The sequence below is a fragment of the Rhinopithecus roxellana genome, chromosome 13 (assembly GCF_007565055.1).
Source record: "Rhinopithecus roxellana isolate Shanxi Qingling chromosome 13, ASM756505v1, whole genome shotgun sequence".
Taxonomy (NCBI): domain Eukaryota; kingdom Metazoa; phylum Chordata; class Mammalia; order Primates; family Cercopithecidae; genus Rhinopithecus; species Rhinopithecus roxellana.
The window spans coordinates 20,696,140-20,711,815 of record NC_044561.1 but is presented as its reverse complement, the minus strand read 5'-3'; positions in this window follow the sequence as shown (position 1 = coordinate 20,711,815).

Below are 15,676 nucleotides of genomic sequence, written 5' to 3'. Positions count from 1 at the left end.
GTTCAGGAGGCTGGGAAGTCCAAGATTAAAGCACTAGCAGCTTTGGTTGTCTGGTGAGGACTTGCTTTCTTGCTTCCAAGATGGTGCCATGTTGCTATATCCTTCAGAGAGAAGGAACACTGTGTTCTTGCATGGCAGAAGGAGGAAGGGCAAGAGGGTTGAACTTCCTTCATCAAATCCTTTTATGAGGCCGGACATGGTGGCTCATGCCTGTAATCCCAGCACTTTTGGAGGCCGAGGTGGGTGGATCACCTGAGGTCAGGAGTTCAAGAGCAGCCTGGCCAACGTGGTGAAACCCTATCTCTGCTAAAAATACAGAAAATTAGCTGGGCATGGTGGCAGGCGCCAGTAATCCCAGCTCCTTGGGAGGCTGTAGCAGGAGAATTGCTTGAACTCGGGAGGCGGAGATTGCAGTGAGCCAAGATTGTGGCCCTGCGCCCCAGCCTGTGCAACAAGACAAAAAAAAAAAAAAATCCTTTCATGAGGGCGCCTAACTCAATCACCTTGTAAAGGCTCCGCCTTTTAATACTATCACATTGGCAACATCTGAATTTGGAGGCGACCCAGTCAAACCATAGCACACATTCTGAACAACTGTAATTCCTCTCCTTAACAGAAGGCTCCCCATGAGCCACGAATTCTAAACCCAGGTCCATGAAGGGGCTCCCAAGATCTGTGTCCCTCTTGAATTGTACACAGTTGTGTTTGGGGAACATTTTTCAGAAGAGGGGCTGAGAGGCTTCATCTGATCTTCAAAGAAACATCCTCAAAAGGCTAAGAGCCACTCACAGCAGCACCCTGGTGAACTTCTTGTTCCCTTCTAGTTAGAAAAGCCATCTCAAGGCCCAAGAATCTCTGGTGATAGAAACATGGCTTAGTGTGAGGCTGAGAGGCAGGCAGTGATCAGGGCAGTGGTCAGGGGTTAATACATGGAATCAGAAATACATTTTCAGCTTCAATTGGTTAGGGATGTCAGGGAAAGCTTACTGTAGTAGGTGCCAATCAAGCTGGGCTGTAATGGACTGTGAAAGTTCAAGAGGCTGGAAGTGATGTGGGGAGGGAAACACAGTTCAGAATTCCCTTTAGGAAGTCCCAATGTCTTCACCAATGCCCATTCCCAAAAGGGGGGCTTGTTTAAATTGTCCAGTATTGGTGTCATTTTCATCCAGAGATCATCCTGGATGTAGAGTTTCTTTTCCCCTTTCCCTTTATTTTATTTTTTATTTTTTTGAGTTGGATTCCCACTCTCGCTCAAGCTGGAGTGCAGTGGTGTGACCATGGCTCACTGCAGCCTTGAACTCCTGGTCTCATGTGATCTTCTTGCCTCAGCCTGTCAAGTAGCTAAGATTATAGGCATTGGCTATTTTTTTTTTTTTTAAAGAGATGAGATCTTACTATGTTGCCGAGGCAGGTCTCGAACTCCTGGGCTCAAGTGATCCTCCTGCCTTGGCCTCTCAAAGTGCTGGAATTACATTATAGGTGTGAGTTGCTGCACCTAGCCCCTTCTCCCTTTATTTTTTATCATTTTATTTTCTTTTAATTTAATTTAATTTATATTATATTATATATATATATATATATATATATATATATATATATATACTTTTTTTTTTTTTGAGACAGAGTCTTGCTCTGTCACCCAGGCTGGAGTGCAGTGGTGTGATCTCGGCTCACTGCAAGTTCCTCCTCCTGGGTTCATGCCATTCTCCTGCCTCAGCCTCCCGAGTACCTGGGACTACAGGCACCTGCCACCACGCCTGGCTAATTTTTTCGTATCTTCAGTAGAGACGGGGTTTCACCTTGTTAGCCAGGATGGTCTCAATCTCCTGACCTCGTGATCCGCCTGCCTCGGCCTCCCAAAGTGCTGGGATTACAGGCTTGAGCCACCATGCCCGGCTATCTATCTATATATACATATATATATGTGTGTGTGTGTGTATATACAGAGTCTTACTCTGTCACCCAGGCTGGAGTGCAATGGCGCAATCTCGGCTCACTGCACTGCAACCTTCACCTCGAGGGTTCAAGTGATTCTCCTGCCTCAGCCTCCTGAGTAGCTGGGATTACAGGCATGAGTCACCGCACTCAGCTATTTGGCTATTTATTTGTTTTTAATGGAGATGAAGTTTTGCCATGTTGCCAAGGCTGGTCTCTAATTCCTGGGCTCAAGCAACCTTCCCACCTGGGCCTCCAAAAGTGCTGGGATTACAGGTGTGAGCTACTGCGGCTGGCCCATTCTTTCATTTTTTTGAGACAGAGTCTTGCTGTGTCACCCAGGTTGGATGGCAGTGGCACAATCACAGCTCACTGCAGTCTCAGCCTTCCAGGCTGAAGTGATCCTCGATGCTCAGCCTCCCAAATAGCTGGGACTACAGGAGTGTGCCACCATACCTGGCTAATTTTGTATTTTTATTTTATTTCATTTTTTTGAGATGGAGTCTCACTCTGTCACCCAGGCTGGAGTGCAATGGCACGACCTCGGCTCACCACAACCTCCGCTTCCTGGGTTCAACCTGCCTCAGCCTCCCAAGTAGCTGGGGTTACAGACGTGCACCACCACACATGGCTAATTTTTACATTTTTTAGTAAAGACGGAGTTTCGCCATGTTGGCCAGGCTGGTCTTGAACTCCTGACCTTAGGTGATCCACCTGCCTCAGCCTCTCAAAGTGCTGGAATTACAGGCATGAGCTACTGTGCCCAGTCCCCTCTCCCTTTAGAAGAAAACATAGACTGATTTTGTGGTGCCAACCACTGCCAGTGGCCCTTTGTCCTCTCTGCTGAATTATTCATCCTGCAAAATGAATTATTAATTTCCAATTTTGGAGAGCAAATGCCAGGCAAATAGGTAGAAATGGAATTGGGACCTTGGGCATGGAGCCACAGACCTCCCTAGGTCCTCCGAAGCACAGGCCACCAGGGCCAAGAAATGAAGCAGGAATCCACAAGGGGCTCACCCTGGAATGCACTTGATAGAGGGTGAAGTTGGTACAAGATTATGGTGCCCCTGAAGTGGCCGGGCTCCATTACTCCTGAGCTCTCAGACCTCTCTCTTTCCCAAGTCTTAGCTGTAGCCACCCTTTGACTGGCTCTGGCATAGGGATGTATTGCATATTTAGAGTGGGCTCAAGCAGCATTCTGTGGAGTGACTTGGGTTTGAATCTGAGCCTACCATCCAAGTGACCCTGGATTAATCAAGCAGGGTTTCTCAATGTCAGCTGTATTGACATTTTGGTCTGGATAATTCCTTGTTGTGGGAGACTGTTCCATGCATTGTAGGATATTGAGTACCATTTCTGGCTTCTACTCACTAGATGCTAGTACCATAGCTCCCTCCTTCCCCTTCCCCACTCCCAAGTTATGACAACCAAAAATGTCTGTAGACAGTATCAAGTGTACCTGGTCCCCTGGGTTGGAGGGGGGCAAAATTTCTTCTGCTTGAGAACTACTGGGTAGGTGCCATTACTTTTTTGAATCTTTTTTTTTCTCATCTATTAAATGGGGATCCGAATGGTAGTCACCAGTATGAGATGACAATCAAATGAGATCATGGATGTAAAGCCTCAGCTTATTTGCAGTGTCTCTACCCTGTGACTTTTCTTTTATTTATTTATTTTTTGAGACAGGGTCTCCCACTGTTACCCAGGCTGGAGCGCAGTGTCAGGATTTCGGCTCACTTCAGGCTCCACCTCCTGGATTCAAGCAATTCTCCTACCCCAGCCTCCCAAGTAGCTGGGATTACAGGCATGCGCCACCACGTCCAGCCTGGGACCTTTCTATTACATGAACTAATGGTTCTCTTTTAGGTTTAAGTTCAGGCTTGGTTAGGTTTGCATTCAGCTTGCAGGTAACAAAATATCCACCATAAATGGACTTAAACAGTGAAGGGGAATGATTGGTGCACATAAGTGGAGATCCAGAAGTAAGTTGAGCTTCAAGTTTGGCTGATCCAACAACTCACCTGGGTCCTCAGGGACCGGTTTTATCTTTTTGCTCTGCCATATATAGTGAGGTGTTCTACTGAGAATGGTTCACCTTGGGGTCTTAAGATGCCCTCCAACGCCTGTAGTCCCAGCTACTTGGGAGGCTGAGGCAGGAGAATGGCATGAACCTGGGAGGCAGAGCTTGCAGTGAGCCAAGATCGCACCACTGCACTCCAGCCTGGGCGACAGAGTGAGACTCTGTCTCAAAAAAAAAAAAGAAAAAAGATGCCCTCCATCCGCAGCCGGCACCATAGGCTTCCTTCTTCCCTTGAGCACAGAAAGAACACACGTGTTTCAGCATTCCAAGCCAGTCTTTTTTTTTTTTTTGAGACGGAGTCTGGCTCTGTCGCCCGGGCTGGAGTGCAGTGGCCGGATCTCAGCTCACTGCAAACTCCGCCTCCCGGGTTCCCGCCATTCTCCTGCCTCAGCCTCCCGAGTAGCTGGGACTACAGGCGCCCGCCACCTCGCCCGGCTAGTTTTTTTTGTATTTTTAGTAGAGACGGGGTTTCACCGTGTTAGCCAGGATGGTCTTGATCTCCTGACCTCGTGATCCGCCCGTCTCGGCCTCCCAAAGTGCTGGGATTACAGGCTTGAGCCACCGCGCCCGGCCCCAAGCCAGTCTTGAGAGGCAGGCTGGCTGGGCCACTTTGGTCACATGTTCACTCCAAAATTAGTGTCTTCATTCAGTGGAATGGATGTACTTAAACTGGTTAGTTTAAGCCTCTCAGGTCCTATCCATGGGATGGAATTGTATTCCCAAAATACATGGCTGTGTGAATACTCAAATGAAGATCTAAGCACCTACGATCCAAGGACTGGTCCTGAACTAATCATTGTAGCTGGCAGGGAGGAACAGGCTGTGTTGATTGGCTGGAACTGGGACTTGGGCAACCCTTGGAGTTGGTGTCTTGGGAACAAGGAGAGGTTAGCCTCACCCAGTCACAGGGACTGGAATTGAGAGGGTAGTTTCCCAATCCCAAAATAGAGATGCTGTTCCCAGAAATGGAGGGAAGGATGCTGAGCACGTCTTAGTCCATTTTGTACTGCTATAACAGAATACTGAGACTGAGTAAATTTTTTTTTTTTTTTTTGAGATGGACTGTCACTCTGTCGCCAGGCTGGAGTGCAGTGGCGCTGCCTCAGCTGACTGCAACCTCTGCCTCCCAGGTTCAAGCGATTCTTCTGCCTCAGCCTCCCAAGTAGCTAGGAATACAAGTGCGCACCACAGCGCCCAGCGAATTTTGGTATTTTTAGCAGAGACAGGGTTTCACCATATGGGCCAGGATGGTCTCTATCTCTTGACCTCATGATCTGCCCGCGTCGGCCTCCCAAAGTGCTAGTATTACAGGCATGATCCACTGTGCCTAACCAATTTTTTTTTTTTTTTTTTGAGACGGAGTCTCGCTCTGTCGCCCAGGCTGGAGTCTGGAGTGCAGTGGCCGGATCTCAGCTCACTGCAAGCTCCGCCTCCCGGGTTCCCGCCATTCTCCTGCCTCAGCCTCCCGAGTAGCTGGGACTATAGGCGCCCGCCACCGCGCCCGGCTAGTTTTTTGTATTTTTTTAGTAGAGACGGGGTTTCACCGTATTAGCCAGGATGGTCTCGATCTCCTGACCTCGTGATCCGCCCGTCTCGGCCTCCCAAAGTGCTGGGATTACAGGCTTGAGCCACCGCGCCCGGCCTTTTTTTTTTTTTTTTTTTAAAGACAGAGTCACTCTGTTGCCCAGGCTGGAGTGGAGTTGTGACATCTTGGCTCACTGCAACCTCCGCCTCCCGGGTTCAAGCGATTCTCCTGCCTCAGCCTCCCGAGTGGCTGGGACTACAGCCATGTACCACCACACCCAGATAAGTTTTGTATTTTTAGTAGAGACAGGTTTTCGCCATATTGGGCAGGCTGGTCTTGAACTCCTGCCCTCAGATGATCTGCCTGCCTCAGCCTCCCAAAATGCTGGGATTACAGGCATAAGCCACCCTGCCCAGCCTCATACTCTACTTTTAGGGGAATCTAGGATAAGTCAAAGATTTTAGCTGGTCTGAGATTTAGATTTGTCTTTATACTTTTTAGACATGTGAGAAATAAGTACGTTTTGTGTTTTTAAATTGGCCTCCTGCCTGCTGATCAGGAGCTGTGTTCAGAGGACGCTGCACGAAGGGACTGAAAGTCAAGCTTCTGGAATCCCAGTGAGGTCCAGACCTTTCCTGGCAGGAGGCAACAGCCCGCCAGCTGCTGTGCCTGGGGTGTACAGGAGGGTGGCAGAAGCGTCCCAACATGAAGCGTTGCCCAGAGAAGCTGTCAGAGGCTGACTGCAGGACTTGAGAACTTTATCAACCTGTCACCAGCCAAAGAGAGAAGGCGGCTATGCCTCCAGCTGAGCTCATGTGATTCTGACCAATGTATCAGGCTACTACTGATGTGTTCTCAACACCACTCGGTCATTGAGTGTTTCATTGGGGTGGCTTGCCAATGACAAGGCACAAAGCAGCTTTTGCAGTGATAGTAAGAGGAAGCTGGAGAATGGGCTGTCTCCCTGTCTCTAGTGGCCTTGCCGCTTCCCTACTGACTAGAGATAGACATATGTCACAATACGTCTCTGCTCCTCTGGGCTCTGTGCCCTCTATCAATGCCCACGGATAATCCCTGACACTGTTTGGATGAGTGCCTCATTTTCTCAACCCTCTGGCCCCTGTCCAGACACCTGTGTCATCTTCCTAATAGGGCCCTTGGATGCCTCCCCGGGCTGAAATCTTGCTTCTTGTTGATTGCCAATGAGACCAGGAGACCCAGAACTTTTTTTGCCTTTGACAATCCGTTAGCTCCCTATCAGAAAATCAGCAGTGCCAGCAGGGCATGAAAACAGCCCAGTTTATACATATTTGTCAGTATCTCAGTTTATGGTCAGCCATATCTGGGGAATTAAAACAAAATTGAACGGTTACTGACTAGCCCCAGATTGATATTTTGCGATGGTTCTCCATGGCAGTTCAAGGAACTGTGTGGGGTATTTTAACCTCTTAAACTGTATCTTATCTTGTCCCACAAACACCCACAGTTGACTCAACTGTGGCTCCATAACCATCTCACCCCTCTAGCTCCCATGTCTGTATCCCAGCTAGTCCCACTGCAGAGGATGCTCTTCCCACTCCTGTTCCCCTTGTACCTGGTGTACTTAGAATCATCTTTCAGGTCTCAGCTGAGTGCCATGTCCTCCAGGAAGCCCTTCTGACTTTCTCAAACTGAGTAAGGTTCCTCCTGTGAGCTTCCAAGTTGCCTAAAATAAACCTTAGCACATTGCCTTGTACTTGTCTATTGATGTGCTTGTCCCTTGCAGCAGGTGATAAATTCCTAGACATTCAAGTCCTATGTCTAGTTCACCAATCATGTCCTCAGGGCCAAGCCTTGTGTCTGGCACAGAGAAGGTGCTCAGTATTTCTTGAATAAATATTAGTTGGCTTCAAAGTGTCTAATAATTTGAGTTGATGGTATATCTGGAGTTAATGAAATCTCAGGTTTTATATTGTATATGAAAGTGAAAGCCACGTCTATAATTCCAGCTGCTTGGTAGGCCAAGATGGGAAGCCATCTTGAGGCCAGGAGTTTGAGGGTGCAGTGTACTATGATCACACCTGTGAAGAGCAATTGAACTCCAGCCTGGGCAACATAGCGAGACCCTGTCTCTAAAAAAATTAAAAAATGGAAAAATAATTAGTTCATGTGCTATGGTATGTTAATATGGCATGCTAATATTATTATGTTAATACATCAAATATATATTTACATACACAAATATTTTAGACTCATATAACCACAAATTTAAAAATACTGTATTATTAAACATGGAAAGAAAATAAATATGCAACAATCTAACAATATAAGCATTGTTTATTTTCCTCCAGCCCTATATTTTCCCAAGTGGCAGCATATGTTCTTTCTACCCTTTGACTTTTTCTTTTTTTTCTGGAGGCAGTCTCATTCTGTTGCCCAAGCTGGAGTGCACTGGTGTGATCTCAGCTCATTGCAACCTCCGCCTCCTGGGTTCAAGCGATTCTCCTGCCTCAGCCTCCTGAGGAGCCGAGATTACAGGTGCCTGCCACCATGCCAGGCTAATTTTTGTATTTTTAGTAGAGACGGAGTTTCTCCATGTTGCCCAGGCTGGTTTTGCACTCCTGAGCTCAAGTGATCTGCCTGCCTCGGCCTCCCAAGGTGCTGGATTACAGACGTGAGCCACCGTGCCCGGCCTCTATCATTTTACTTAACATTACAACATCAACATTTTTCAAGTTGGAATCATGACATTGGGAACTAAAAAGAATGTTAGAAATGAGCCCATCCATTGGCTTTACTTTAAAGATAAGGAAACTGAGGCTCAGAGCAGTGACTGACTCCAAGTCTCCCAAGAAAATGACCATTCTAATTTCTTAACTTCCTGACCTCTGATGTCATCTTCCTGCCCTGAAGCCTTTGAGATTTTCTTAGACACTTTCTCTACTTTTGCGTTTGAACAGAAAAACACTTTGAAATGAGAATTCTGAAGAACAGATAGATCATAGTTGGACTTGCAGGCAATCATTTGTCAGAGTTTAATGACATAAAATTTTATACTGCCATGGAATTCTCATACACTGGTGGTGGGAGGATAAATCAAATTGATACAAATTGGAAAACTTGTTAGGAACATTTCCCAAAACTGAACATCTACCTACCCTCTTACCAGCAATTCCTTTCCTACATATCAGAAATGGGTGCTTAGGGCTGAGCATGGTGACTCATGCCTGTAATCCCAGCACATTGGGAGGCTGAGGCAAGGGGATCACTTGAGCCCAAGAGTTTGAGGCCAGCCTGGGCAACATGGTGAAATCCTGCCTCTGCAAAACAAAACAAAACAAAACAAAAATTACCTGGTCATCGTGTCTCATGCTTGTGGTCTCAGCTGCTCAGGAGGCTGAGGAAGGAGGATTGCTTGAACCCAGGAGTTCAAAGCTGCAGTGAGCCATGATTGCACCCCTGCGTTTTAGCCTGGGTGACAAAGCAAGACCCTGGGAAGGAAGGAAGGAAGGAAGGAAGGAAGGAAGGAAGGAAGGAGGGAAGGAAGAGAAGAAGAGAGAGAGAGAAAGAGAGAAAGAAAGAGCAGAGAAGAAAGAAAGAAGAAAAAGAAAGAAAGACAAGAAAAAAAAAAGAAAGAAAGAAGAAAGAAAGAAAGAGAAGTAAAGAAAAGAAAGAAAGAAAGAAGAAGAAAGAAAGACAAGAAGAAAGACAGAAAAAATTTTTAGGGAGGAGGGAGAATGAACGTAGAAGGATAACCGTCAAAGGTAGGGGGGGTCGGGATGGAGAGAGGGAAGAGATGAGTGCTTAGGTTCAACAAACAACATGTACACACAACCCCAACATCTATCCACAGTAGAATGGATAAATAATTATGGTCTATTCATATAATAAAATACTGGACAATGAAAAACAATAAACCTCTGCTACATGTCAAATCATGAATGAGTCTAATAGACATAATGTTGAGTGAAAGAAGCCAGGTAGGCTGGCACGGTAGCTCATGCCTGTATTCTCTGCACTTTGGGTGGCTGAGGAGGGAGGATCACTTGAAGCCAGGAGTTCAAGACCAACCTGTGCAACAAAGTGAGACCTGGTTTCTATAAAAAAATAATTTTTTTTGAGACTGGGTCTCACTCTGTCACCAGGCTGGAGTGCAGTGGCATGATCTTGGCTCACTGCAACCTCTGACCCCCAGGCTCAAGCAATCCTCCCACTTCAGCTTCCTGAGTAGCTGAAACCAAAGATACGCACCATTATGCCTGGCTATTTTTTTGTTGTTGTATTTTTAGTAGAGAAGGGTCTCATCATGTTACCCAGGCTGGTCTCAAACTCCTGAGTGCAAGCAATCCACCTACTTTGGCTTAATTTATATATATATGTATATACATTTTTTTTTTTTTTTTTTTTGAGATGAGTCTCGCTCTCTCACCCAAACTGGAGTGCATTAGCACGATCTCAGCTCACTGCAACCTCCACCTCCTGGGTTTAAGTGATACTCCTGCCTCAGCCTCCTGAGTAGCTGGGACTACAGGTGTGCACCACCATGCCCAGCTAATTTTTATATTTTTAGTAGAGACGGGGTTTCACCATGTTGGCCAGGATGGTCTCGATCTCTTGACCTCGTGATCCACCCACCTCGGCTTCCCAAAGTGTTGATATTACAGGCATGAGCCAACGTGCCCAGTCTAAAAAATATTTTAATTAGCTAGACAAAGTGGCACATGCCTGTAGTCCCAGCTACCCAGGAGGCTGAGGCAGGAGGATCACTTGAACCCAGAAGTTTGAGGTAGTAGTGAGCTGATTGAGCCATTGCCCTCCAGCCTGGGCGATAGAGCGAGACCCTGTCTCTAAAAAAATATATATGCGTATATATATATATATATATATATATATATATACACACACACACACAGATATATATATGCCAAAAATAAAAGAGAATATACTGTACGATTCCATTTATATAAAGTTCAAGATAAGGCAAACTAATATACAGCAATAAAAGAATAGTGGACCAGGCAAGGTGGCTCATGCTTATAATCCCAGCATTTTGGGAGGCTGAGGCAGGTGGATAGCTTGAGTCCGAGAGTTTGAGGCCAGCCTAGGCAACATGGCGAGATCCCCATCTCTATAAAAAGTACAAAAATATTAGCTGGGCATGGTGGCACATGCCTGTAGTCCTAGCTACTTGGGAGGCTGAGGTGGAAGATTCACTTGAACCCAGGAGGTCAAGGCTGCAGTGAGCTGTGATCACACCACTGCACTTCAGTCTGGGTGACAGGGCCAGACCCTGTTTCAAAAAAAAAAAAAAAAGAATAACAGTTATGTGGGAAGGCAGTTATTGACTATAGGGAACACGAGGGAGTTGGTAACATTGGGGGCTGATAACATTCTATATCTTGATAGAGATGTTGGTTACATAAATGTTTACATATATAAAACTACATCAGGCTGTACACTTAAGATTTGTGTACTTTATGTGTAAAATAAAATTGTAAACATATATTATGCTTCCTAAACTAGTGTAATCTGAGTAAGTCCGTTGTCTTGTTAATTGCCAATTAATTTCTTGACTTTGGTAATGCACTATAGTTATGTAAGATGTTACCACTGGGGGAAGTTGGATGATGGGTACACAGAATTTCTCTGTACTGTTTTGCAACTTCTTGTGAGTCTATAGTTTTTTCAAAATATGAAGTGAAAAAAATCTTATCCTTCCTATTCTTCATTTAAAAATCAGACAGTTTAAGCATACTGTTCTTTCCATCATAATCCTTCTTGCCTTCAACCAAATTTGTGGATCTAATTAATTTATTTTCTTTTCTAAGTGATTTCAGGCTCGCCCTTCCCTCCCTCCCTCCCTTCCTCCCTCTTTTCCTTCCTTCCTTCCTTCCTTCCTTCTTTCCTTCCTTCCTTCTTTCTTTCCTTCCTCCTTTCCTTCCTTCCTTCCCCCCTTCCTCCCTTCCTTCCTCCCATCCAGACTTTCCTTCTTTCATTCATTCATTCTATTTGCCTGTCATCCATCCATCTATTATTAAATCCTTCCTTCTTTCCTTTTCTCCCTCCTTCCTTTCCTTGAGTATCATTGAATCTGGTCTGTTTCTCCTTTCTGCCTCCTCTAGATCACCCTACCTCAGTGAACACCTGCTCTGAGAGGGCATCTCCACTTTTCTGCCCATAGACTCTTACTGCCCCATGCCTTGGTGAATCTAAGAGCTAGGAAGTCTAGAAGTCTTAATTCCACTACCCTCCCTGCTCTAAACCCTGTTGACCTATGGGCAGGCCTCTAATTTCTCTCTCTTTCTCTCTTTCTCTCTTTCTCTCTTTCTTCTTTCTTTCTTTCTTTCTTTCTTTCTTTCTTTCTTTCTTTCTTTCTTTCTTTCTTTCTCTTCTTTCTTTCTTTCTTTCTTTCTTTCTTTCTTTCTTTCTTTCTTTCTTTCTTTCTTTCTTTCTTTCTTTCTTCTTGCTTTCCTTCCTTCCTTCCTTCCTTCCTTCCTTCCTTCCTTCCTTCCTTCCTTCCTTTCTTTTTTCCTTTCTTTCTTTTTTTTTTTTTCAAGACAGAGTCTTACTCTGTCACCCAGGCTAGAGTGCAGTGGCACGATCTCTGCTCACTGCAGCCTCCACCTCCCAGGTTCCAGCAGTTCTCCTGCTTTAGCCTCCCGGGTAGCTGGGATTACAGGTGCACACCACTATGCCCAGGTAATTTTTATATTTTTAGTAGAGACGGGGTTTCACCATGTTAGCCAGGCTGGTCTTGAACTCCTGACCTCAGGTGATCCACCCGCCTCGTCCTCTCAAAGTGCTAGGATTACAGACGTGAGCCACTGCACCCGGCATAATTTCTAAGTCTGGGTTTACCTGTTTGGAAAATGGGTTGAATAATAGATGTCTCCTTTACAAGGATGTTGAACTTTAATTACTGTTTGCAACGTTGCTTAAGGGAGGAGATGAAAGGCATTTTTCAAGTTCATGTTACTGGCATTAGTAGTAAAGCTGAGGAATTTGTTTGTGAGTTTGTAAGGTTGTTATAACTGGGAAAAGGGTGAAAAAAAGGTTGATTTTATGTGGAAAAACCTTACCCAAAAAACAGCCACAGATTCTGGTTAGTATAAATAGCAAGAACACGTTGTACCTCAAAGTACTTTGCAAATTTCACATTCTTCCATGCCCCTGGAAAGATAGAACCCACAATTCCAAAACTGAAAATAAGAAGTTTACCTGGGGTAAGGCAGGAAATTCAAGAGCTGAGTTTTGGCTGAGACCATTCTGAGTTCTCTTCATAATTTGCAAGAAAAACGCAGTTAAAGCACAGAGTTCTGTATTTTTACCATCAATACTTTTCTTTTTCTTTTTGCATTCTGATCACATTTCTATCAATAATACAGGTCACAAAAACTTTTGGAAATCTACCATTTTGGGGGAGCACTTTATAAAGGCGAGGTTAGGATAAAATAAAAGGCCAAAACTCAGCTCAAGCCTTCAAAGCATTTACCATCAAACCAGAAGATAAATAGGAGTGAGTGGCCTATATTTAGAATTTACTTCACAGTGCCCTGTTATTAATAATAACTGCCCCCTTTGGAGTGTCCAAAGCCCTTTAAAATACATTACTTCATTTGATCCACCGACAGTGCTGGAATTACAAGCTCTGGTTTAAAGAAGAAAGACTGAGGCTCCCACAGAAGTGACTTTTCTAAGGCTACAAAGCCGCCAAGTGATGGCATCGGGACTTAAACTTAGTCTTGGTAATTGGAATGGTCTAGAGGAATCTAGTGGAATGAGGCAGTGTTCTTTCCACTGTACTGCTATCCTAGTAGAACTCAAAGGAGAACCTTGGTGTTTTGTCTTAGGTTCAAAGCTAGTCTGTGCCAAAGATCAATGCCATGTGGCATCTAATCAGAGAGGAGGTATAGTGTAGAGGGTAAGGGTGTGGATTTGGACTCAGAGGCTCTGGTTTTTTTCCTGGCTTTTAATGGCTATAAAGATTGGAGCATATGACTTGACTTTGCTGAGCTTCAGTTTCCTTGTCTGTTAAGTGGGTATATAATAACAATGTTTGCAACTTTACTAGGTTCTATTAACAGAGTTAATCTATGAAGAGCACTTAGCACTGTGCCTGGCAGACATGGGCTTTGCCAAAAACTATGAGGTGATCTTAGTAGACAAATGAATGGCCAGTGCATCTTAAATCCTGAAATGAACCATCTTGGGCCAAAAACTCAAAAGAATTAAAACCTAAACCAAACCAAAACAAAACCAAACCCTTTTATTTTATTTTTAATTTAAGTTTTTTTTTTTTTTTTTTTGAGACGGAGTCTCACTCTGCCACCCAGGCTGGAGTGCAGTGGCACGATCTTGGCTCACTGCAACTTCAGCCTCCCGGGTTCAAGCAATTCTCCTACCTCAGCCTCACACGTAGCTAGGACTACAGGCATGTGCCACCTTGCCCAGCTAATTTTTTGAATTTTAAGTAGAAACAGGGTTTCATTGTGTTAGCCAGGATAGCCTCAATCTCCTGACCTCGTGATCTGCCCACCTTGGCCTCCCAAAGTGTTGGGATTACAGGCATGAGCCACTGTGCCCAGCCTATTTTATTTTATTTATTATTGTTGTTATTATTTTGAGACAGTCTCACTCTGTAGCCCAGGCTGGAGTGCTCACTGCAACCTCTGCTTCCTGGGTTCAAGCGATTCTTATGCCTAGTCACCCGAGTAGCTAGGATTACAAGTGGGCGCCACCACACCAGTTAATTTGTTTGTATTTTTAGTAGAGATGGGGCTTCTCCATGTAGGTCAGGCTGGTCTCAAACTCCTGGCCTCAAGTGATCTGCCTGCCTCGGCCTAACAAAGTGCTGGGGTTACAGATGTGAGCCACCGTGCCCAGTCACAACCCTTTTATTTTGTGATAATTGTAGATCTGTGTGCAGTTGTACGAAAGCATATGGAGAGATCCCCTAGGTCCCTGTGTCTTTTGCCCATTTTCCCCCAATGGTAACATCTTCTATAACTGTAGTATATTATCACAATCAGGAAATTGACATTGATACAATCCATCAACCTTATTTAGATTTCCCCAGTTTTATATTCATTCGTGTGTGTGTGTGTGTGTGTGTGTGTGTATGTATGCCTAGTTCTGTACAATTTTATCATGGGTAGATTTGTTTAACTACCACCCACAGTTTCATCACAAGGATACCTTGTGTAACCCTTTTATAGCCACAGCCTCCTCCCTTCCTCCCTGCCTCCCTAACTCCTGGCAGCTAATCTGTTCTCCATCTCTATAATTTTGTCATTTGAAGAATGTTACATAAATAGAATTACACAGTATGTAGCCTTTTTTTTTTTTTTTAATTTTATAAGTAGAGATGGGGTCTCACTTTGTTGCCCAGGCTCATTTTTGAACTACTGGACTCCAGTGATCCTCCCACCTCAGCCTCTCGAAGTGCTGAAATTATAGGCTTGACTCTATAAACCAAAAGGCCATACTCAGCCTTTTTTTTTTTTTTGAGACAGGGTTTCACTCTGTCACCCAGGCTAAAGTGCAGTAGTGTGATCACGGTTCACTACAGCCTCGACCTCCCCAGGCTTAGGTGATCCTCTCATCTCAGCTTTCTAGGTAGCTGGCACTAGAGGTGCACACCACTACTTTTTTAATTTTTTTGTAGAGACAGAGTTTTGCTGTGTTGCCCAGGCTGGTCTCAAACTCCTGGGCTCAAGTGATCTGCCCACCTTGGCCTCCCAAAGTGCTGGGATTACAGGCATGAGCCACTGGGCCCTGCCCTATGTAGCTCTTTGAGACTGACTTTTTTTTCACTCAACATAATTTCCTTGAGATCCAACAAAGTCGTTGCAGGTGTCAATAGTTCCTTCCTGTTTATTGCTGAGTGGTAGTCCATGATACCATGTACCACTGTTTGTTTTACATTCACCCATTGAAGGTCATTTGGTTGGTTTCCAATTTGGGACTATTACAATAAAGCTGCTATGGATAATCATGTATAGTTTTTTTTTTTTTTTAGATTGAGTCTCACTTTGTTGCCCAGGCTGGAGTGCAGTGGTGCAATCTTGGCTCACAGCAACCTCCACCTCCCAGGTTCAATGGATTTTCCTGCCTCAGCCTCCTAAGTAGCTGGGATTACAGGTGCCCACCACCGT